General features: G+C 43.9%; 1 long non-coding RNA gene across 1 annotated transcript; it reads left to right on the top strand.

Moving 5' to 3' along the window:
• The first annotated feature begins 793 nt into the window (after window positions 1-793).
• On the top strand, window positions 794-4,651 carry LOC141176251 (uncharacterized). The gene is made up of 2 exons (XR_012253115.1): window positions 794-1,109; window positions 1,214-4,651. It is a non-coding gene; the product is annotated as an uncharacterized lncRNA (long non-coding RNA).
• The last annotated feature ends 22,502 nt before the right edge of the window (window positions 4,652-27,153 follow it).

The following is a 27,153-nucleotide window of genomic DNA, read 5'->3' as shown; positions in this document are numbered from 1 at the left end:
GGAGCATACCACTGATCGGCTGTTGTAAATTAGTTTCGCTTGTCTCTCCTGCAGTGCTGGTACAGGCCATAGTTTCTGCAGCTGCGATACCAGTAACATCAATATTCATATCTGCTAGAATATCGTCAAGCTCGCAATCCATATACGCCGCTTTAACAAGAAAGAATGAAATATAAAAATAATATATAAAACATCTACATATAATTGAAATAAGATAATAACAATTCTAGCTATATTCGATGTAATGCATACCTAATTCTGTATCTGTAAGCATGTCAACGTATGGATCCACAAAATTTTGTCCTTCCATCTAAAATAAAATTAAGTATGTGTGAATTTTCTGTGCTACCTGTACTAAATCTATAGTAATACAATAGTGATTTGAATGACGACTGCCTGCATTCAAGTACGGTATAATACTGAAACTAGCAAATTTTCTGCATTTTATATAATTAATATAACTTTAAAAGAAGTAGATTATGTTACACATCATGTAAATTAAAAGCAGCCGCATAAATACCACTATATGAAGCAAGCAAAACTACCAAACTAATACAGGGTAAACTCTTTATACATGATTAAACACTGTGCAGTGAATGCTCTATTTAGTGATCATTAACATCTAGTAACTATTATGTTATTTCAGTTGTAGCATATTGAATATATGACTAAATTATTAAAACAAATAATACCTTTAACTATGCACGCTTAAACATAATTAAACAACTGGGTATAGTGGTAAGACAAAATAACTAGATAATGCGTAATGGGCTGATTATACTTACGTTTAGACCCGATCTGAGCTGTGAGGAATGTTGCTATGGATCAACACTTTCTGTCTCAGAGCTGTGTGTCATGCTATCAGGCTGGAAGAATACATGAATATAAAGGAGGCTACCAGAAAAACACACCTTCTGTTAACTCCCACAAACACCCACAAACACAGCCCAGTTACGCCTCTCCACAATGATTCTTGATTGTACGCGAGCTTGACGATATTCTAGCAGATATGAATATTGATGTTACTGGTATCGCAGCTGCAGAAACTATGGCCTGTACCAGCACTGCAGGAGAGACAAGCGAAACTAATTTACAACAGCCGATCAGTGGTATGCTCCAACTATATAAATACATATATGCACACACCTATCTATTTACACAATGTTTCATCCTGTGTATTTATACATGAATGTAAATTCTAATATGTATACAGATGCAGGGGTGCTGCAGGCGACGTATACGCCGGAAAACACGCTGACTTCTAATCCACCTAAAAAGTCGAGAACACCACACCACCTGATGAATAGGAAAAGAAAAGGTCACGTCTCTTTGAAAAACAACAGTTGTTCATATGTATTTACACATGAAACTAAATACAAAATTTTTATACAGGCGGCAAATTGCTTCATGCGGGGTCTGTTGCTAGAACCAACCACGATTCTAAAGCAGCTAAAAGGCCGGGAAAAATTCAACTTTTGACTTTAAGGCTGAGCTAAAATCTTATTGTCAGCAAGATGTTGAGATTTTGAGACGCTCGTGTGAACTTTACAGAGAGCGTATTATGGAAATGACGAGAAAAAATGTTAAAACATACTGTAAGCTGCAAAAGAAAAAAATTGTAGTGTCCCGATGTGTTGATCCTTTTCAACTCATCACCCTGGCCTTTGTATGTATGGCAATGTACAGATTTAAATTTCTACCAAAAAAAAAAACCATCGCCATTTTACCCGGTGATAATTATCACAAGACAAAAAAACGCTACTCGTCACCCGCTATACAGTGGGTCATGTATGTAGCACATACAGAGAACATTACCATTCAGCATGCTTTGAGGGGCGGCGAAAAACAAGTCGGGAGATATTTTTTAGATGGTTACGCCTATGTTAACAAACAGCATGTAGCATTTGAATTTCAGGGTTGTTTTTATCATGGGTGTCCTGTATGTTACAATGAAAATGACACAAATAAAGTCACAAATACATCTTATGGCCAGTTATATTACGCCTTTTTAGCTAAAAAGCGTTACTTGCAGTGCTGCGGATACAGCGTAAGAGTGATGTGGGAGCACGACTGGGGTGAAATGGTTGAAAAAGATTCTAACCTTCAAACATTTCTTCTCCAAATGGAATTCCCAACACCTTTAGACCCACGCGATGCTCTTTATGGCGGGCGAACTAACGCCATTAAACTCTATCACAGTCTGAGAGATGGGGAGACATTACATTACTATGATTTCACCAGTCTTTATCCCTTTGTAAACAAAACTAAAACATACCCTGTAGGCCACCCAGATATCATCTATGATGATTTTGGTTTCATTAAAAAATACTTTGGCATTGCTAAAGTCAAGGTCTACCCTCCGAGAGATTTATTCTTTCCAGTTCTCCCTGTAAAACTCAACAAAAAGTTAATGTTCCCCCTTTGCTACACATGCGTTGTAAATTCACAAACGGATGTTTGTGCACATAGTGATGAAGAGCATTCCCCGACAGGTACATGGTGCACTATAGAGCTTGAGCTGGCCATAGAAAAAGGGTATAGGATCGCACACATCTACGAAATATGGCATTTTCCTAACAGCACTGATGATCTGTTTGCCCCCTACATTAAATTACATCTTCGGGATAAGCAGGAGGCTTCGGGTTATCCCAGCTGGTGCAGTGACGTTGTCAAGAAAAAACAGTACATTGACTCCTTTCTTGAAAAAGAAGGTGTACAATTACGGCCTGAAAATATAGGCGTGAATCCTGCAAAGAGACAGATCTCCAAACTTTTCTTAAATTCTTTATGGGGAAAGTTTGCACAGAGATCTAATTTACCATGTACCAGCATTGTTAGCAACCCCGATGCTTTTTCAGCATGTGTTTCTACCTTACTATGACATTTCAATGTTACATTTCATTGATGATGAAACTGCAACCATTAACTGGAAATATGCAAAAGGACACCACACGGTCAACAAAAACACAAACATTTTTATAGCGTGTTTTACAACCGCGTATGCCCGGCTAGAGCTCTATTCTCTGCTGGGCCGGTTGCAGGAGAGGTGTCTTTATCACGACACAGATTCGGTTATTTTTGTGCAGAGGGAAGGTGAGTGGCAGCCGACTTTAGGCGATTACCTGGGTGACCTGACCAGTGAGATACCCGATGACACTCACATCACAGAGTTTGTATCTGCGGGTCCCAAAACTTACGGATACAAACTCAACACTGGTAAAACTGTCTTAAAAGTTAAGGGTATAACACTAAATGTCGGTAACACTCAATCTATTAATTTTAGCAGTCTGAAAGATTTAGTTCTGGACTACCCGCATAATTCTGACACAGAAACACAGAAGCGAATTGTCGTAGAACAGCCGGGCATTGTGAGAAATAAAAAGTACTGGGACATTGAAACAAGGCCACTGCGCAAAACACAAAAGTGCGTTTACACAAAGCGGTGCCTATTAGACGACTTCACCACCCTGCCATTTGGCTATTAGTTGAGTATTGTGATGGATCCGCGGCTACAACACCCATTCTCCTGCATTCTAGCCGGCCCGTCTAATTCTGGAAAGAGCTATTTTGTAAAACAGCTGTTACATAATATTGAAACTCATTTTTCTCACAAACCCAATAATATTGTTTGGTTTTATTCATGCTGGCAAAAACTATATGATGAAATCTCTCTCTCTTTTCCCCACATCAGATTTGTGGAGGGTCTGGTGTTATTCGTTGTCTTGATGATGAAATTAGCGCAGTTTTACAACGTCGTGACATACCCGATGATGTGAAAATTAAAATGTATAGTTCCGTGCTACAACGATACTTGGTACATGCGAGGCACAGTTCAAAAGAAGTAACAACTTTAAATCTCGTTAGCCCTCCTGAATCTGATCAGCAACAATTGCCAAATTCAGGCCCTGATAAAAATCAAGAGGTCAGTGAAATTGTAAGCCATGTAAACCAACGATAGAAAAAGAATGCTGAATTTTTACTAAACAGGCTGCTGCAAAATAAAAATGTTACATCCTGGAATGATAAAAGCGAATTTATTTTCAAAGGAACTGTAATACCAGGATCTAACTTGCTGGATTTGGTACGTAGTACAACACAGAGCCATGCCCTGACCAGCAGGAATCTGCCTCGGGGTTGGGATTCATTTATGCAGGCAATGGCAGAGCTAAATATTCCATCTACAGTTGTGGCCAATCCCACTACTAGACAGCTTTTAGATGGATTAAAAATTTCCATCAGTGAAGGTAGCGATGTATCTACACCCCGGACGCTATCCACACCAACCCGCACAATTCAATCTTTACACTCTCCATCATTAGGTATCACACAAGGAATTTTGCTGCCTAAAAAAAAAGGTCTCTACCATTACTACAATCCATGTGGCTCACGATGTAAGTGTTGTATTGGATAAATGATCTGACTGAATTGTAACACTCTATATTAATCTGCAAGAAATGTAATAATGTATATTATTATTATTACATGCATTTTGGTACATGTGAATGTAACACTTTTTATATTATTTTGTAAGAATTGTATATTAATTGTACTTGTGATACTTTTTATAATATTCTGTAAGGATTTTTATATTATTGAAATGTCTTTGAGATGTATTTATTTTTTAAAACAATAAAATCTTTTAATACTTTTACTGTGTCTTTGCTTTTTACATCCGTATAAGACACACACTTTATATACTTGGGGGTAGTTGTAACTTGGCCATATAGAAAATATGCCCAAGCAATAAGATCCACACTATCAAATAAACAGTATGGGGATATAAAACTCATATAAAATGATAATTGTAACTTGGCCATATACATAATATGCCCAAGAAATAAGTATCAGCCTATCAAATAAGAATAAAGTCTTGGGCTATAAAACTCATATAAAATGAGAATAAAATGTTGAGGCTATAAACTTAATCTAGCCCGTGGTTTGTCCTTCAATAAGGTCTTAAAGTGTTTTGGTGATAATAAGCGTGAAAATGATGCAATAGTCTCAGGTCTTGTAACATCACTCTTATCTGCACATTCAAAGTATAATAATAAAAGCTGTCTTTATAAGCAGAGATGTGTGCGATTTTGTGATCACAACTAATTGCTTCACCATCTTTCGGTATCTGGTCTGTGAAGAACTATAAATGTTACACTTCCCTGTGTGGCCACAGCTAATTGCATCACCATCCTTCAACGTGTTCAGAAATTGGTTCAATATGCGTAACATGCCTGATTCATGAATCTCACCATTTGTGAAAGTGTGGTTTTTGTCTTTGAAATGTCTTGGAGATGTATTTATCTTTAAAAAAATAAAATCTTTTAATACTTTTACTGTGTCTTTACTTTTTACATCCGTATAAAACACACACTTTATATACTTGGGGGTAGTTGTAACTTGGCCATATAGATAATATGGCCAAGCAATAAGTATCAGCCTATCAAATAAGAATAAAGTCTTGGGCTATAAAACTCATATAAAATGAGAATAAAATGTTGAGGCTATAAAATCGCTTAATACTTTTACTGTGTCTTTGCTTTTTACATCCGTATAAAACACACACTTTATATACTTGGGGGGGTAGTTGTAACTCAGATAAACTCATACACTATCAAATAAGAGTAAATAATCAGATAGCAGCATCAAACTCATATAAAATTCATATAAAATGATGAATAAGATACAACACACAAACTGATAGGGGAGGGGATGAGGGGTGTGGCTAGACACTTTGATACACTTTGATAGGGGGCGTGGCACCTGTCAAATTGAGTTTGACGAAAGATAGGTCTGCTACACTACTAGGGACCATCCAGCTTGTTATGGAGGAGAGGGACCATCCAGCTTGTTATGGAGGAGAGGGCATTTGCAGCTTGCTATGGAGGAGAGGGACCATCCAGCTTTTTATCAACGGGAGGGACCTTTATCAAGGAGAGGGACCATCCAGCTTGTTATCGAGGAGAAAAAACATCCATCTTGTTATTGAAGAGAGGAACCATCCAGCTTGTTATGGAGGACATGAACCATCCAGCTTGCTGTGGACGAGAGAGACCATAAAGCTTGTTATGGAGGAGAGAGACCATAAAGATTGTTATGGAGTAGAGGAACCATCGAGCTTGATATGGAGGAGAGGAAACATCCAGCTTGATATGGAGGAGAGGAACCATCCAGCTTGATATGGAGGAGAGGAACCATACACCTTATCATGTAGGAGAGGGTCAATCCACCTTGTTATGGAGGAGAGGGACCATCCAGCTTGTTATTGGCACACAGTTCTTTATCTCTGATAGTATCTGGCTGCATTAATGCCTATTATAGGGACAGCACTCACATGAAATGCACCATCAATGCTGAGCCTTACGTGTAGAGATGTTATAACAACATCTGCTCCATCCAGACAACGTCTATTTCAGGGAAGACCTTGTATATGTTGACAGGACAATGGTAAACCACATCCTGCATCCATCACACACCACGGCTCTGCAGAAAAAGAGTCCTGGTGATGAACCGGCCACCTGCAGTCCAGACCTTTCACCAATAGAAAATATTGTGAGCATCATGAAACAAAAAATCCGACAAAGGAGGAGCAGTGAGAATCCGACATCAGACAAGAATGGGTCAACGTTCTTCCCCCAGAACTCCAGCGATTATGTCCTCCCTTCCCCCAATGGGGGAAATCCCAAAGCAATTAGGACAACAGTAGAGAAAAACAGGAGCTAAATACCCCATAAGTAATAGCAACAACAAATATAATGCGCATAAAATATGTATTAACTTTATTAAACACTTAAAAAAAATAATAGAGTATCATGAAAAGTATACATGGTTGCTGGTGAAAAACACAAAAAAGTGTAACCACACTGGCAAAGTTCAGATGTCAATACAACAGAAGCAACTGAATAAATATATAACACATGAAACCACATGAGTGTATCAGTCATGTATGGTGACAATCACTGATACAAAAAAAATCCCATCTCAAATGAGTGGTAATAAGATGTTAGGCATAATAGATCCCAGGTGGGAAAAAGGCTCTGTCACAAGGCAAATGCCAGACAGTCCTCATGCTATGATAGCAGTAGTGTGTATAATGCCATACGAATAGCGTCACATGTAGGAGTATGTGCTGTCATGTGTCAAAAGGACACACATTCAGCTGAAATGTATTGCAGCGCACAGACCCTTCGGGTCCATGCACGGCGATACATGCTGCCAGCCAATCAGAGGCCAGACGCTGACGTCATGCGCTCCCGTCACTTGTACTCTGAAGTCAGCTGCCGGCTTCAGAAGAGGATGCCGCTCGGAGGGGGAGCGCAGGGCAGGGGAGTATTTATTTTTTTCTTTCTAAACCAGTGAGTACATGGTGACCATACTTCTACACAGGTGACTATGGGGAGTGCATTATACTATATGGAGGATATGGGCTTTGTATTATACTAAGATGGAGGACTATGGGCTGTGCATTATATTATATGAAGGATATGGGCTGTGATTTATACGAATACGGAGGACTATGGGGGTGCATCATATTATATGGAGGTGCAGTATACTATATGGAGGACAATGGGGAGTGCATTATACAATATGGAGGACTATGGGAGTGCATTATACTATATGGAGGACTATAGAGAGTGCATTATACTATATGGAGGACTATGGAGAGTGCACTATACTATATGGAGGACTATGGGGAGTGCATTATATAATATGGAGGACTATGGGGAGTGCATTATACTATACGGAGGACTAAGGGGAGTGTATTATACTATATGGAGGACTATGGAGTCCATTATTCTATATGAAGGACTATGGGGAAGAGCATTATACTATATGGAGGACTATGGGGTGCATTATACTACATGGAGGACTATAGAGAGTCCATTATACTATATGGAGGACTATGGAGAGTACATTATACTATATGGAGGACTATGAGGAGTGCATTATACTATATGGAGGACTATGGGCTGTGCATTATACTATATGGAGGACTATGGGGAGTGCATTATTCTATATGGAGGACTATGGGGAAGTGCATTATACTATAAGGAGGACTGTGGGCTGTTCATTATACTATATGGAGGACTATGGGCTGTGCATTATACTATATGGAGGACTATGGGGAGTGCATTATACTATACGGAGGACTAAGGGGAGTGTATTATACTATATGGAGGACTATGGAGTCCATTATTCTATATGAAGGACTATGGGGAAGAGCATTATACTATATGGAGGACTATGGGGTGCATTATACTACATGGAGGACTATAGAGAGTCCATTATACTATATGGAGGACTATGGAGAGTACATTATACTATATGGAGGACTATGAGGAGTGCATTATACTATATGGAGGACTATGGGCTGTGCATTATACTATATGGAGGACTATGGGGAGTGCATTATTCTATATGGAGGACTATGGGGAAGTGCATTATACTATAAGGAGGACTGTGGGCTGTTCATTATACTATATGGAGGACTATGGGCTGTGCATTATACTATATGGAGGATTATGGGGAGTGCATTTTTCTACATGGAGGTCTATGGGGAAGTGCATTTTACTATATGGAGGACTATGGGGAGTGCATTATTCTTTATGGAGGACTATGGGGAAGTGCATTATACTATATGGAGGTCTATGGGGAGTACATTATTCTATATGGAGGACTATGGGGAAGTGCTTTATACTATATGGAGGACTATGGGGATTGCATTATACTATATGGAGGACTATGGGGAGTGTATTATACTATATGGAGGACTATGGGGTGCATTATTCTATATGGAGGACTATGGGGAAGTGTGCTATACTATATGCAGGACTATGGGCTGTGCATTATACTATATGGAGGACTATGGAGAGTGCATTATACTGTATGGAGGACTATGGGGAGTGCATTATTCTATATGGAGGACCATGGGGAAGTGCATTATACTATATGGAGGACTATAGGGAGTGCATTATACTATATAGAGGACTATGGGGTGCATTATTCTATCTGGAGGACTATGGGGAAGTGCATTATACCATATGGAGGACTATGGGGTGCATTATTCTATCAGGAGGACTATGGGGAAGTGCATTATACCATATGGAGGACTATGGGATGCATTATACTATACGGAGGACTATGGGATGCATTATACCATATGGAGGACTATGGATGCATTATACTATATGGAGGACTATGGGGGTGCATTATACCATACGGAGGACTAGGGGGAGTGCATCATACTATATGGAGGACTATGGGGAGTGCATTATTCTAAATGAAGGACTATAGGGAGTGCAATATAATATATGGAGGACTATGGAGAGTGCATTATACTACATGGAGGACTATGGTGAGTGCATTATACTATATGGAGGACTATGGGGTGCATTATTCTATATGGAGAACTATGGGGAAGTGCATTATACTATATGAAGGACTATGGGCTGTGTAGTATACTATATGGAGGACTATGGAGACTGTATTATACTATATGGAGGACTATGGGGAGTGCATTATTCTATATGGAGGACTGTGGGAAGTGTATTATGCTATATGGAGGACTATGGAGAGTGCACTATACTATATGGAGGACTATGGGGAGTGCATTATACTATATGGAGAACTATGGGCAGTGCATTATACCATATGGAGGACTATGGGATGCATTATACTATATGAAGGAGTATGGGGGTGCATTATACAATATAGAGGACTGTGGGGAGTGCATTATACTATATGGAGGACTATGGAGAGTGCATTATACTATATGGAGGACTTTGGAGAATGCATTATACTATATAGAGGATTATGGAGAGTACATAATACTATATGGAGGACTATGGGGAGGGCATTATACTATAAGGTGGACTATGGGGTGCATTATTCTATATGGAGAACTATGGGTTGTGCATTATACTATATGGAGGACTATGAGTTGTACATTATACTATATGGAGGACTATGGAGAGTGCATTGTACTATATTTGGGACTATGGGGAGTGCATTATTCTATATGGAGGACTATGGGGTGCGTTATACTATGTAGTGGACTATGGAGAGTGCATTATACTATATGGAGGACTATGGGGAGTGCATCATACTATATGGAGTACTATGGGGAGTGCATTATACCATATGAAGGACTATGAGATGTATTATACTATATGGAGGACTATGGGGTGCATTATTCTATATGGAAGACTATGGGGAAGTGCATTATACTATATGTAGGACTATGGGCTGTGCATTATACTATATGGAGGACTATGGAGAGTGTATTATACTATATGGAGGACTATGGGGAAGTGCATTATACTATATGGAGGACTATGGGGAGCGCATTATACTATATAGAGGACTATGGGGAGTGTATTATGCTATATGGAGGACTATGGGCTGTGCATTTAACTTTATGGAGGACTATGGAGAGTGCATTATATTATATGGAAGTCTATGGGGAGTTCATTATTCTTTATGGAGGACTATGGCGAAGTGCATTATACTATATGGAGGACTATGGAGAGTGCATTATACTATATGGAGGACTATGGGGAGTGCATTATACTATATGGAGGACTATGGGAAGTTCATTATAACATATGGAGGACTATGGGATGCATTAAACCATATGGAGGACTATGGGATGCATTATACTATATGGAGGACTATGGGGGTGCATTATACAATATGGATGACTATGGGGAGTGCATTATACTACATGGAGGACTATGGGAAATGCATTATTCTATATGGAGGACTATGGGGAGTGCAATATACTATATGGAGGACTATGGGGTGCATTATACTAAATGAAGGACTATGGGCTGTGTATTATACTATATGGAGGACTATGGGAAGTGTATTATACTATATGGAGGACTACGGAGAGTGCACTATACTATATGGAGGACTATGGGGAGTGCATTATACTATATGAAGAACTATGGGAAGTGCATTATACCATAAGGAGGACTATGGGATAAATTATACCATATGAAGGACTATGGGGCTGCATTATACAATATAGAGGACTATGGGATGCATTATACTAAATGAGGACTATGGGGGTGCATTTTACAATATGGAGGACTATGGGGAGTGCATTATACTATATGGAGGACTATGGGGAGTGCATTATTCTATATGGAGGACTATAGGGAGTGCATTATACTATATGGATGAATATGGGGAGTGATTTATACTATATGGAGGACTATGGGGAGTGCATTATACTATATGGAGGACTATGGGGAGTATATTATACTATATGGAGGACTATGGGGTGCATTATTCTATATGGAGGACTATGGGTTGTGCATTATACTATATGGAGGACTATGGAGAGTGCATTATACTATTTTTTGGACTATGGGGAGTGCATTATTCTATATGAATGACTATGGGAAAGTGCATTATACTATATGGAGGACTATGGAGAGTGCATTATACGATATGGAGGACAATGGAGAGTGCATTATACTATATGGAGGACTATAGGGGTGCATTATACAATATGGAGGACTATGAAGAGTGCATTATACTATGTGGAGGACTATGGGGAGTGCATTATTCTATATGGAGGACTATGGAGAGTGCATTATACTACATGAAGGACTTTGGGGAGTGCATTATACCATATTGAGGACTATTGGATGCATTATACTACAAGGAGAACTATGGGGGTGCATTATTCAAAATGTTGGACTATGGGGAGTGCATTATACTATATGGAGGACTATGGGGAGTGCATTATTCTATATGGAGAACTATCGGGAGTGCATTATACTGTATGGAGTATAATGCGGAGTGCAGTATACTGTATGGAGGATTATGGGGAGTGCATTATACTGTATGGTGGACTATGAGGCACATTATACTATACGGAGGACTATGGGGAGTGAATTGTACTCTAAGATGAACTATGGGGCACATTATGCTATATGGAGGACTATGGGGAGTGCATTATACTATAAGGAGGACTATGGGATGCATTATATTATATGGAGGACCATTGGGAGTGTATTATACTATATGAAGGACTATGCGGACTGCAGTATACTATATGGAAGACTATGGGGAGTGCATTTTACTATACAGAGGACTATGGTATGCATTATACCATATGGAGGACTATGGGATGCATTCTACTATATGGATGACTAAGGAATGCATTATATTATATGGAGGACTATGGGGAGTGCATTATGCTACATGGAAGACTATGGGATGCATTATACTATATGGAAAACTATGGGGATTGCATTATGCTATATGGAGGACTATGGGATGCATTATACTATATGGAAGACTATGGAATGGATAATATTATATGGAGGACTATGGGGAGTTCATTATACTGTATGGAGGACTATTGAGAGTGCATTATACTATATGAGGGACTGTGGGATGCATTATACAACATGGAGGACTATGGGATGCATTAAACTATATGGAGGACTATGGGGAGTGCATTATACTATATGGAGGAGTATGGGGAGAACATATACTATATGGAGGACTATGGTATTCATTATACTATATGGAGGACTATAGGGAGTGCATTATACTATATGGAGGACTATGGGATGCATTATGTTTTATGGAGGACTATGGGGAGTGCATTATTCTATATGGAGGAGTATGGGGAGAGCATATACTATATGGAGGACTATGGGATTCATTATACTATATGGAGGACTATAGGGAGTGCCTTATACTATATGGAGGACTATGGGATGCATTATGTTTTATGGAGGACTATGGGGAGTGCATTATACTATATGGAGGAGTATGGAGAGAGCATATACTATATGGAGGACTATAGGATTCATTATACTATATGGAGGACTATAGGGAGTGCATTATACTATTTGGAGGACTATGGGATGCATTATGTTTTATGGAGGACTATGGGGAGTGCATTATTCTATATGGAGGAATATGGGGGTGCATTATACTATATGGAGGAATATGGGGAGTTTATTATACCATATTGTGGACTATGGGGAGTGCATTATACTATATGGTGGACTATGGGGAGTGCATTATACTATATAGAGGACTATGGGGAGTGAATTATACTATATGGAGGACTATGGGGGTCCATTATACTATATGGAGGACTATGGCGAGAGCATTATACTATATGGAGAACTATGGAGAGTGCATTATACTATATGGAGGACTACGGGGAGTACATTATACTATATGGAGGACTATGGGGAGTGCATTGTACTGTATGGAGGAGTATTGGGAGTGCATTATATTATATGAACGGCTATTGGGCACATTATACTATATGGAGTACTGTGGTGAGTGCATCATACTGTATGGAGGACTATGGGGAGTGCATTATACCATATGGAGCACTATGGGGAGTGCATTGTACTATATAGAGGACTACGGGGAGTGTATTACACTATATGGAGGACTATGGGGTGCATTGTACTGTATAGAGGACTATGGGATGCATTATACTATATGGAGGACTATGGGGAGTGCATTATACTGTATGGAGGACTATGAGGAGTGCATTATGCTATATGAAGGACTATGGGATGCGTTATACTATATGAAGGACTATGGGATGCAATATACTATATGGACGACTATGGGGAGTGCATTATACTATATGGAGGACTATGGGATGCATTAAACTATATAGAGGATTATGGGGAGTACATTATACTATATGGAGGACTATGGGATGCATTATGTTATATGGAGGACTATGGGGAGTGCATTATACTATATGGAGGACTATGGGATGCATTATATTATTTGGAGGATCATGGGAAGTTCATTATAATATATGGAGGACTATGGGGAGTGCATTATACTATATGGAGGACTATGGGATGCATTATATTATATTGAGGACTATGGGGAGTGCATTATACTTTATGTAGGACTATGGGATGCATTATATTATATGGAGGACCATGGGAAGTTCATTATACTGTATGAAGGACTATGGGGAGTGCATTATACTATATGTAGGACTACGGGATGCATTATTTTATATGAAGGACTATGAGGAGTGCATTATACTATATGGAGGACTATGTGGTACATTATACTATATGGAGGACTATGGGGAGTGCATTATGCTATATAGAGGACTATGGAGAGTGAATTATACTGTATGGAGGACAATGTGGTGCATTATACTATATGGAGGACTATGAGGAGTGCATTATACTGTTTGGAGGACTATGTCATGTATTATACTATATGAAGGTCTATGTGGTGCATTATACTATATGGAGGACTATGGGGAGTGTATTATACTATATAGAGGACTATGGGGAGTGCAGTATGCTATATGGAAGACTATGGGGAGTGCATTATACTATATGGAGGACTATGGGGAGTGCATTATACTATATAGAGGACTGTGGGGAGTCTATTAAACTATACGGAGGACTATGGGATGCATTATACCATATGAAGGAATATGTGATGCATTCTATTATATGGAGGATTATGGGGAGTGCATTATACTGTATGGAGGAATATGTGGTGCATTATACTATATGGAGTACTATGGGGAGTGCATTATACTATATGGAGGACTATGGGGAGTGCATTATACCATATGGAGGACTATGGGATGCATTATGTTATATGGAGCACTATGAGGAGTGCATTTTACTATATGGAGGACTATGGGGGTGCATTACACTATATGGAGGACTATGACGAGAGCATTATACTATATGGAGGACTATGGAGAGTGCATTATACTATATGGAGGACTATGGGGAGTACATTATACTACATGGAGGACTAAGGGGAATGCATTATTCTGTATGGAGGACTATGGGGAGTACATTATATTATATGGAGGGCTATGGGGCACATTATACTATATGGAGGACAAGGGAGAGTGCATTATACTGCATGGAGGACTATGGGGAGTGCATTATACTATATAGAGGACTATATGATGCATTATATTATATGAAGGACTATGGGGAGTGCATTATACAATATGAAACACTATGGGGAGTGCATTATACTATATGGAGGACTATGGGGAGTGTATTATACTATATGGAGGACTATGGGATGCATTGTACTATATAGAGGACTATGGGATGCATTATACTATATGGAGGATTATTGGGAGTGCATTATACTGTATGGAGGACTATGAGGAGTGCATTATACTATATGAAGGACTATGGGATGCATTGTACTATATGGAGGACTATGGGGATTGAATTATACTGTATGGAGGACTATGAGGAGTGCATTATACTATATGGAGGACTATATGAAGTGCACTATACTATATGGAGGACTACGGTATGTATTATACTGTATAGAGGACTATGGGGAGTACATTATACTATATGGAGGACTATGGGATGCATTATGTTATATGGAGGACTATGGGGAGTGCATCATACTATATGGAGGACTATGGGATGCATTATGTTATATGGAGCACTATGGGGAGAGCATTTTACTATATGAAGGACTATGGGGGTGCATTATACTATATGGAGGACTATGGCGAGAGCATTATACTATATGGAGGACTATGGAGAGTGCATTATACTATATGCAGGACTATGGGGAGTGCATTATACTATATGGAGGACTATGGGGAATGCATTATTCTGTATGGAGGACTATGGGGAGTACATTATATTATATGGAGGGCTATGTGGCACATTATACTATATGGAGGACAATGAGGAGTGCATTATACTGTATGGAGGACTATGGGGAGTCCATTATACTATATAGAGGACTATATGATGCATTATATTATATGAAAGACTATGGGGAGTGCATTATACAATATGAAACACTATGGGGAGTGCATTATACTATATGGAGGACTATGGGGAGTGTATTATACTATATGGAGGACTATGGAATGCATTGTACTATATAGAGGACTATGGGATGCATTATACTATATGGAGGATTATTGGGAGTGCATTATACTGTATGGAGGACTATGAGGAGTGCATTATACTATATGAAGGACTATGGGATGCATTATACTATATGGAGGACTATGGAGAGTGCATTATACTGTATGGAGCACTATGAGGAGTGCATTATACTATATGGAGGACTATATGAAGTGCACTATACTATATGGAGGACTACGGGATGTATTATACTGTATAGAGGACTATGGGGAGTACATTATACTATATGGAGGACTATGGGATGCATTATGATATATGGAGGACTATGGGGAGTGCATTATTCTATATGGAGGACTATGGGATGCATTATATTATATGGAGGACCATGGGGAGTTCATTATAATATATGGAGGACCATGGGGAGTGCATTATACTGTATGGAGGACTATGGGAAGCATAATATTATATGGAGGACTATGGGGAGTGCATTATACTATATGGAGGACTATGGGATGCATTATATTATATGGAGGACCATGGGGAGTTCATTATACTTTATGGAGGACTATGGGGAGTGCATTAAACTATATGTAGCAGTATGGGGAGTGTATTATACTATTTGGAGGACTATGGGATGCATTATTTTATATGAAGGACTATGAGGAGTGCAATATGCTATATTTATGAGTATGTGGTCCATTATACTATAATGAGGACTATGGGGAGTGCATTATGCTATATGGATGACTCTGGGGAGTGGATTATACTGTATGGAGGACTATGTGGTGCATTATACTATATGGAGGACTATGTGGTGCATTGTGTAACGGGTCTGGGAGGCGGAACCTCTGGGCTACTATACAAGGGAGCGGTCCTTGTAAGGGAGCGGGTGGCGACCAGGCAGGCAGTCACAGCAGGTGACCGGGACAGTCTCTGGGTGTACGGGCAGGAGGTCACGGCAAGTGATCAGGGCAGTCTCTGGAAGAACGGGCTGGAGGTCACGGCAAGTGACCGGGGCAGTCTCTGGAAGAACGGGCTGGAGGTCACGGCAAGTGACCGGGGCAGTCTCTAGGTAAAGGGTAGGTACGACCTGTGATGGCTGAACCTCCAGGTAGGCTAGCAAGGCAGATGGAGGATGTGTGCTCCCAGGTGAGCAAGCGAGAGTCTCTGGAATAGCAGGTGGTCACAGCACGTGACGGCGGAGCCTCCAGGTAGGCAAGCAGGCAGGTAGCGGAGAAGCGCTCCCAGGTGAGCGGGCAAGAGTCTCTGGAATAGCTGGTGGTCCCAGCACGTGACAGCGGAACCCCCGGGCAGGCAAGCAGGCAGGTAGTGGAGAAGCGCTCCCAGGTGAGCGGGCAAGAGTCTGGAATAGCTGGTGGTCACAGCACGTGACAGCGGAGCCTCCGGGCAGGCAAGCAGGCAGGTAGCGGAGAAGCGCTCCCAGGTGAGCGGGCAAGCTGGTCCATAGACAGACTGACCGGAGTTGTAAGGCAGACCGTCGGACCTCAGGCAAGCAGGCAGGTAGCTGATGTGCGCTCCCAGGTGAGCGGGCAAATTGGTCCTTAGACAGACTGACCGGAGTTGTAAGGCAGACCGTCGGACCTCAGGCAGGCAGGCGGGTAACAGGAAATCAGGCAGGATTAGGACAGCAAGCTGGCAGGAATCTGGCAGGTAACTGGCAGGTAACTGGCAACGGGACCTGAGGGCTGAAGCAGAGTAGAACGGTGCAACAACATTGCTCGGGCACCTCCATTTTGGAGGAGGTGCCTTATATATGGTAAAGTCCTCCGGCCATTGGCCGGGGACTCCTTAGGACGGCGCACGCGGCCCCTTTAAGAGGGAGGGAGGGCGCGCGCGCGCGCCCTAAGCACAGTGGCCGGGAAGGAGCGCGCGCTGCCAGCAGAGCGGGAGAGGGACGCCGGGCACGGAGCAGAGCGGTGAGGGGAACAGCGTCCCTGCCTAGCAGAGGGCAGGGACGCCGGCACTACAGTACCCCCCCCCTTTAGGCCCCCCCTTTTTTAGGCCAGATAGAAATTTAGCTAGGATGAGAGGGGCATGGATGTTCTCCCGGGGCTCCCACGTTCTCTCCTCAGGACCAAACCCCTTCCAATCTACCAGAAAAAAGGTCTTTCCTCTTACCCTTTTGGTGGCAAGAATGTTCTCTACCTCAAACTCGTCCTCAGCAGAAACCGGAGCAGGAGGCGTACCTGTAGACTTGGAAAAAGAGTTAAGCACCACGGGTTTGAGGAGAGATACATGGAAGGAGTTAGGGATCCGTAAGTTGGCCGGGAGTTTCAATTTATAGGCCACCGGGTTGATCTGACTGATGACCTCCAGAGGACCGATGAACCGAGGCCCTAACTTGTAAGAAGGTATCTTGAGTCGAACATATTTAGATGAGAGCCAGACTTTATCTCCTGGACGAAATTGTGGAGGATCCAGGCGTTTTTTGTCAGCGTGTCTTTTCATACGCTCGGATGACAGAAGGAGTGCGGACCGGGTACTCTCCCATATGGAGGAAAATTTGCTAACGAGAGATTCCGCAGCCGGGTTGTCCACAGAGGTGGAGACAGGAAAAGGAATCCGAGGATGCTGACCAAAGACTACAAAAAACGGGGATTTGGAGGAGGATTCGCTCTCGTGATTATTATAAGAGAACTCGGCCCATGGTAGGAGATCCACCCAGTCAGAATGGTGGGCATTAACGAAGTGCCGGAGGTAACTGGTCAGGTTCTGATTGATCCGCTCCACTTGACCATTGGACTGTGGGTGGTAAGCGGAAGAGAAGTCCAGGGTGACGTCTAGTAGTTTACAAGTGGCTCTCCAGAAACGTGAGGTGAACTGTACCCCACGATCCGACACGATGTGGAGGGGCAGGCCATGAAGACGGAAGATGTGGCGGATAAAGTCTTTAGCCAGCTCGGGTGCAGACGGAAGGCCTGGCAGGGGAATAAAGTGAGCCATCTTGGAAAAGCGGTCAGCGACCACCCAAATGACCGTACAACCGGCAGAGACGGGGAGATCAGTTATAAAGTCCATTGCTATATGCTGCCAGGGGGCAGCAGGTACAGGAAGCGGAAGGAGGCGTCCGGCTGGCAGATGTCTCGGGACTTTGTTGCGGGCGCAGGACACACAGGCAGAAACAAAGTCTATTATGTCCTTGTGCAGGGTAGGCCACCAATAGTGCCGGGCAATAAGCTGGAGGGTCTTTTTCTGACCGGTGTGGCCAGCTAGTTTAGACGAATGGCCCCAGTGTAGGATCTTCTCCCGATCAGGTACTGAAACAAACGTCTTACCGGGAGGGAGACGATTTAGACTCACGGGAGCCACCTGCATTACTCTGGCGGGATCGATGATATGTTTAGGTTCTTCCTCGAGATCGGACACCAGAAAGGATCGGGACAAGGCGTCTGCTTTGACGTTTTTGTCAGCCGGGCGAAAATGAAGAACAAAATCAAAGCGAGCAAAAAACAAGGACCACCGGGCTTGGCGCGGGTTAAGTCTCTGGGCATGCTGGAGGTAAGCCAAGTTCTTGCGGTCAGTGTAAATTATTACCGGATGAAGAGCCCCTCGAGTAGGTAACGCCACTCCTCCAACGCCAGCTTGATGGCCAATAACTCTCGGTCTCCTATGGAATAGTTGCGCTCAGAAGAGGAGAAGAGTTTGGAGAAGAAGCCACAAGTTACCATTCTCCCGGAAGATGATTTTTGAGTAAGTACCGCTCCGGCTCCAGAGGAGGAGGCGTCAACTTCCAGGAAGAACTGCTTGTTGCCGTCCGGGCGATGCAGCACCGGGGCGGAAGAGAAGGCCTGTTTTAGGGAAAGAAAGGCCTCCTCTGCTTCGGGCGGCCACTCTTTGGGATTAGTACCCTTACGGGTGAGCTCGGAAATTGGGGCAGTCCGGGAAGAGAAGTGCGGGATGAAGAGGCGGTAATAGTTGGCGAAGCCCAGGAACCGTTGAATAGCCTTCAACCCCTCTGGTCGGGGCCATTTCTCGATGGCAGACAGTTTCTCAGGATCCATTTGTAGGCCGGTCTGAGAGATAATGTAGCCCAGAAACCGAAGCGAGGTCTGCTCAAAGAGGCACTTCTCATATTTAGCGTAGAGATGGTTTTGCCTGAGCCTGAGCAGGACCTGACGAACATCCCTCCGGTGAGTCTGGAGATCCGGAGAGAAGACCAAGATGTCGTCCAGGTACACCACTACGCAGGAGTAGACAAGGTCCCGGAAGATGTCATTGACCAACTCTTGAAAGACGGCAGGAGCGTTACAGAGGCCAAAGGGCATTACCAGATATTCATAGTGGCCGTCCCGGGTGTTGAATGCCGTCTTCCATTCATCCCCCTGACGGATACGAACCAGGTTGTACGCCCCACGGAGGTCCAGTTTGGTGAAGATTCTAGCCCCCCTCAGACGATCAAATAACTCCGGAATGAGCGGAAGGGGGTACTTATTCTTCACCGTGATCTGGTTAAGGCCTCTATAGTCTATACAGGGACGGAGAGAGCCGTCCTTCTTTTTGACGAAAAAGAAGCCTGCTCCCGCCGGGGAGGTAGATTTCCGGATGAATCCCCTGGCCAGATTCTCCTCAATATATTCGGACATCGACCGGGTCTCAGCAGCGGATAATGGATAAATACGCCCACGGGGAGGAGAAGTACCAGGTAACAGGTCGATAGGGCAGTCGTATGGTCTATGAGGGGGTAGTGTCTCTGCCTCCTTTTTATTAAAGACATCAGCATAAGACCAATAAGGAATCGGAAGTCCAGGTAGATTAGCTGGGGTAGGAGAAGGACGGACGGGATGAACGGGAACCAGACAGGTCTTATGACAGCCCTGTCCCCAGCGAAGGACTTCTCCGGTCTGCCAGTCAAGAACGGGTGCATGTTTCTGGAGCCAAGGTAGGCCTAGCAAGAGGGCGTGAGAGAGTCCAGGCAGAACATGGAAGGAGATACTTTCAGAATGCAGCATTCCCACCTGCAGAGTAATGGATTCGGTGATGAGTTGGATGGGGCGTGGTAAGAGCCCCCCATCCACGGCAGCAACAGACAAGGGTACAGCCAGAGGTTTGGTGGGGATGCGGTATTTCTCTACCAGGGACTGTGAAATAAGATTCCCGGCTGCTCCAGAGTCCAGTTGGGCTAGTTCGAAATAAAGGTTCTCCCCGTAGACGATTGAAACTGACAACAGCAGGGATGGAGAGGATTTATTCTTGTCTAGGTGGACCTCTCTGAGCGAACCTAGACACAGGCGTTTCCCGACCTCTCCGGGCAGGCACGGATCCGGTGCTCCTTACTGCCACAGTAGAAGCAGGTCCCCTCGGCACGGCGTAAGTCCTGACAGGTCTTGACCATCTTGGTCTGGTCGACCTGCATAGGCTCAGGAGGGTGTACCTGGTTAGAGACAGAAGGAGTGACGGGTTTCTGAAAAGTAGGAGCTAGACGTGGTAACCTCCTCTCACGGGTGACCTCTCTGGCACGCTCCTGGAACCGTAGGTCAATCCGGGTGGCAAGAGTTATTAAGTCATCGAGAGTGGTAGGAATGTCCTGACCGGCAAGTTCATCTTTAATACGGCCGGACAGACCCTCCCAGAAGACGGAAACCAGAGCGTCGTTATCCCAGGCCAGCTCCTAGGCAAGGGTACGGAACCGTATGGCATATTGGCCCACGGTGAGACTTTCCTGACGGAGGCGTAGCAACGATGATGCGGATGAGGTCTTCCGTCCGGGTTCGTCGAAGACTTTCCGGAAGGCCGTGAGAAAAGCAGGCAAGTTGGACACCAGGGGGTCTCCTCTCTCCCATAGAGGATTTAGCCAGGCCAGGGCCTCCCCGGTGAGATGGGACATGATGAATGCAATTTTGGCTCGGTCGGAGTTAAACTGGTGGGACAATAGTTCAAAGTGCAGGGTGCACTGATTTATGAAGCCCCGAGCCTGGGCTGAGTCGCCTCCGAAGCGAGGAGGTGCAGAAAGCCGAGGTCCGGGGTAGGATATCATGGTATTAGTGGACAGCGGAGCTGCCGGATTGCGAGACATGGCACTGGCGGAGGTTGTTGGTGGAACAGTCAGAGTGTCAAGGCGAATATTGACATTCCGCAGGTGACCCAGGATGGACTCCTGTTGGGACCTTTGACGGGACAGTTCATGACACAGGTCCGAGAGCGAGGGAGCTTGGGTGCCACCGGGTTCCATGGCCCGAGCAAACTGTAACGGGTCTGGGAGGCGGAACCTCTGGGCTACTATACAAGGGAGCGGTCCTTGTAAGGGAGCGGGTGGCGACCAGGCAGGCAGTCACAGCAGGTGACCGGGACAGTCTCTGGGTGTACGGGCAGGAGGTCACGGCAAGTGATCAGGGCAGTCTCTGGAAGAACGGGCTGGAGATCACGGCAAGTGACCGGGGCAGTCTCTGGAAGAACGGGCTGGAGGTCACGGCAAGTGACCGGGGCAGTCTCTAGGTAAAGGGTAGGTACGACCTGTGATGGCTGAACCTCCAGGTAGGCTAGCAAGGCAGATGGAGGATGTGTGCTCCCAGGTGAGCAAGCGAGAGTCTCTGGAATAGCAGGTGGTCACAGCACGTGACGGCGGAGCCTCCAGGTAGGCAAGCAGGCAGGTAGCGGAGAAGCGCTCCCAGGTGAGCGGGCAAGAGTCTCTGGAATAGCTGGTGGTCCCAGCACGTGACAGCGGAACCCCCGGGCAGGCAAGCAGGCAGGTAGTGGAGAAGCGCTCCCAGGTGAGCGGGCAAGAGTCTGGAATAGCTGGTGGTCACAGCACGTGACAGCGGAGCCTCCGGGCAGGCAAGCAGGCAGGTAGCGGAGAAGCGCTCCCAGGTGAGCGGGCAAGCTGGTCCATAGACAGACTGACCGGAGTTGTAAGGCAGACCGTCGGACCTCAGGCAAGCAGGCAGGTAGCTGATGTGCGCTCCCAGGTGAGCGGGCAAGTTGGTCCTTAGACAGACTGACCGCAGTTGTAAGGCAGACCGTCGGACCTCAGGCAGGCAGGCGGGTAACAGGAAATCAGGCAGGATTAGGACAGCAAGCTGGCAGGAATCTGGCAGGTAACTGGCAGGTAACTGGCAACGGGACCTGAGGGCTGAAGCAGAGTAGAACGGTGCAACAACATTGCTCGGGCACCTCCATTTTGGAGGAGGTGCCTTATATATGGTAAAGTCCTCCGGCCATTGGCCGGGGACTCCTTAGGACGGCGCGCGCGGCCCCTTTAAGAGGGAGGGAGGGCGCGCGCGCGCGCCCTAAGCACAGTGGCCGGGAAGGAGCGCGCGCTGCCAGCAGAGCGGGAGAGGGACGCCGGGCACGGAGCAGAGCGGTGAGGGGAACAGCGTCCCTGCCTAGCAGAGGGCAGGGACGCCGGCACTACACATTGTACTATATGAAGGACTATGGTGAGTTCATTATAGTATATGGAGGACTATGGGGAGTGCATTATACTATATGGAGGACTATGGGGAGTTCATTATACTGTATGGAGGACTATGTGGTGTATTATACTATATGGAGGACTATGTAGTGCATTATACTATATGGAGGACTATGGGGAGTGTATTATACTATATGAAAGACTATGGGGAATGCAGTATTGTATATGGAAGACTAAGGGGAGTGCATTATACTATATTGAGGACTATGGGGAGTGTATTATACTATATAGAGGACTGTAGGGAGTCAATTATACTATACGGAGGACTATGGGATGCATTATACTATGTGGAGGAATATGGGATGCATACTATTATATTAAGGACTATGGGGAGTGCATTATACTATATGGATAACTATGGGGAGTGCATTATACTGTATGGAGGACTATGTGGTGCATTATACTATAAGGAGTACTATGGGGAGTGCAATATACTATATGGAGGACTATGGGGAGTGCATTATACTGTATGGAGGACTATGTGGTGCATTATACTATAAGGAGGACTATGGGGAGTGCATTATACTATATGAAGGACTATAGGGAGTGCATTATACTATATGGAGGACTATGGGGAGTGGATTATACTGTATGGAGGACTTTGTGATGCATTATACTATATGGAGGACTATGTGGTGCATTATACTATATGGAGAACTATGGGGAGTGTATTATACTATATGGAGGACTATGGGGAGCGCAGTATGCTATATGGAAGACTATGGGGAGAATATTATACTATATAGAGAACTGTGGGGAATCCATTATACTATATGGAGGACTACGGCATGCATTATATTATATGGAGGACTATGTGGAATGCATTATGCTATATGGAGGACTATGGGATGCATTATACTATATGGAGAACTATGGGGAGCATATTATACTATATGGAGGACTATGGGATGCATTATACTATATGGAGGAATATGGGACGCATTCTATTTTATGGAGGACTATGGGAAGTGCATTATACTGTATGGAGTACTATGTGGTGCATTATCCTATATGGAAGACTATGGGGAGAATATTATACTATATAGAGGACTGTGGGGAATCCATTATACTATATGGAGGACTACGGCATGCATTATATTATATGGAGGACTATGGGGAATGCATTATGCTATATGGAGGACTATGGGATGCATTATACTATATGGAGGACTATGGGGAGTGTATTATACTATATGGAGGATTATGGGATGCATTATACTATATAGAGTACTGTGGGGAGTCCATTATACTATATGGAGGACTATGGGATGCATTATATTATATGGAGGACTATGGGGGGGTGCATTATGCTATATGGAGAACTATGGGATGCATTATACTATATGGAGGACTATGGGGAGTGTATTATACTATATGGAGGAGTATGGGATGCATTATATCATATGGAGGAGTATGGGGAGTGCATTATACTTTATGGAAGACTATGGGGAGTCCATTATACTATATGGAGGACTATGGGATGCATTATTATATGGAGGACTATGGGGAGTGCATTGTAATACACTGCTCAAAAAAATAAAGCAAACACTCAAATAACCCATCCTAGATCTGAAAGAATGAAATATTCTCATTGAATATTTTGTTCTGTACAAAGTTGAATGTGCTGACAACAAAATCACACAAAAATCATCAATGGAAATCAAATTTATTAAGCAATGGAGGCCTGGATTTGGAGTCACCCCCAAAATTAAAGTGGAAAAACACACTACAGGCTTAAATGTCCTTAAAACAAGACAAAATGAGGCTCAGTATTGTGTGTGGCCTCCACGTGCCTGCATGACCTCCCTACAATGCCTGGGCATGCTCCTGATGAGGTTGCGGATGGTCTCCTGTGGGATCTCCTGCCAGACCTGGACTAAAGCATCCGCCAACTCCTGGACAGTCTGTGGTGCAACATGACGTTGGTGGATGGAGCGAGACATGATGTCCCAGATGTGCTCAATCAGATTCAGGTCTGGGGAACGGGCGGTACAGTCCATAACCTCAATGCCTTCATCTTGCAGGAACTGCTGACACACTCCAGCCACATGAGGTCTGGCATTGTCCTGCATTAGGAGGAACCCAGGGCCAACCACACCAGCATATGGTCTTACAAGGGGTCTGAGGATCTCATCTTGGTACCTAATGGCAGTCAGGCTACCTCTGGCGAGCACATGGAGGGCTGTGCGGCCCTCCAAAGAAATGCCACCCCACACCATTACTGACCCACTGCCAAACCGGTCATGCTGAAGGATGTTGCAGGCAGCAGATCGCTCTCCACGGCGTCTCCAGACTCTGTCACGTCTGTCACACGTGCTCAGTGTGAACCTGCTTTCATCTGTGAAGAGCACAGGGCGCAAGTGGCGACTTTGCCAATCCTGGTGTTTTAAGGCAAATGCCAAGCGTCCTGCACGGTGTTGGGCTGTGAGCACAACCCTCATCTGTGGACATCGGGCCCTCATTCCAACCTCATGGAGTCGGTTTCTAACCATTTGTGCAGACACATGCAGATTTGTGGCCTGTTGGAGGTCATTTTGCAGGGCTCTGGCAGTGCTCCTCCTGTTCCTCCTAGCACAAAGGCGGAGGTAGCGGTCCTGCTGCTGGGTTGTTGCCCTCCTACGGCCCCCTCCATGTCTCCTGGTGTACTGGCCTGTCTCCTGGTAGCGCCTCCAGCCTCTGGACACTACGCTGACAGACACAGCAAGCCTTCTTGCCACAGCTCGCATTGATGTGCCATCCTGGATGAGCTGCACTACCTGAGCAACTTCTGTGGGTTGTAGAGTCCGTCTCGTGCTACCACGAATGTGAAAGCACAACCAACATTCAAAAGTGACCAAAACATCAGCCAGAAAGCATTGGTACTGAGATGTGGTCTGTGGTCCCCACCTGCAGAACCACTCCTTTATTGAGGGTGTCTTGATAATTGCCAATAATTTCCATCTATTGTCTATTCCATTTGCACAACAAAATATGAAATTAATTGTCAATCAGTGTTGCTTCCTAAGTGGACAGTTTGATTTCACAGAAGTTTGATTTACGTGGAGTTATATTCTGTTGTTTAAGTGTTCCCTTTATTTTTTGAGCAGTGTATATGGAGGACTATGGGGAGTGCATTATACTATATGGAGGACTATGGGATGCATTATATTATATGGAGGACTATGTGGAGTGCATTATACTATATGGAGGACTATGGGGAGTGTATTATACTATATAGAGGATTGTGGGGAGTCCATTATACTATATGGAGGACTATGGGATGCATTATACCATATGGAGGACTATGGGATGCATTATATTATATGGAGGACTATGGTTTGCATTATAGTATAGAGAGGACTATGGAGAGTGTATTATACTATGTGGAGGACTATGGAACGCATTATACTATATGGAGGACTATGGGGAAAGCTTTATACTATATGGAGGACTGTGTGGTGCATTATACTATATGGAGGACTATGGGGAGTGCATTATACTGTATGGAGGACTATGTTGTGCATTATATTAAATGGAGGACTATGGGGAGTGCATTATACTATATGGAGGACTATGGTGTTGTGGTGTTGCTATCAGAGTGTCAAGAGTGGGAGAAGAGGGTTGCATTGACAATCCAACACAATGGGCAGCAATTTGAACACATTTTATAAGTGGTCATAAAGTTACATTAAAACCAAGCACACCATTGTTTTTCTTATCAAATTCTCAATAAGTTTGATGTGTCACATGACCCTCTTTCCTTTGAAAAAAATAAAGTTGGATCCAAAATGGCCGACTTCAAAATAGCCGCCATGGTCACCACCCATCTGGAAAAGTTTTCCCCTCACATATACT

This window comes from Phyllobates terribilis, unplaced genomic scaffold (assembly GCF_046119375.1).
Source record: "Phyllobates terribilis strain yellow unplaced genomic scaffold, ASM4611937v1 Scaffold_19__1_contigs__length_20705806, whole genome shotgun sequence".
Classification (NCBI taxonomy): Eukaryota; Metazoa; Chordata; class Amphibia; order Anura; family Dendrobatidae; genus Phyllobates; species Phyllobates terribilis.
The sequence above is the reverse complement of the archived record's forward strand: the minus strand, read 5'-3'. Positions and strand labels throughout refer to the sequence as shown.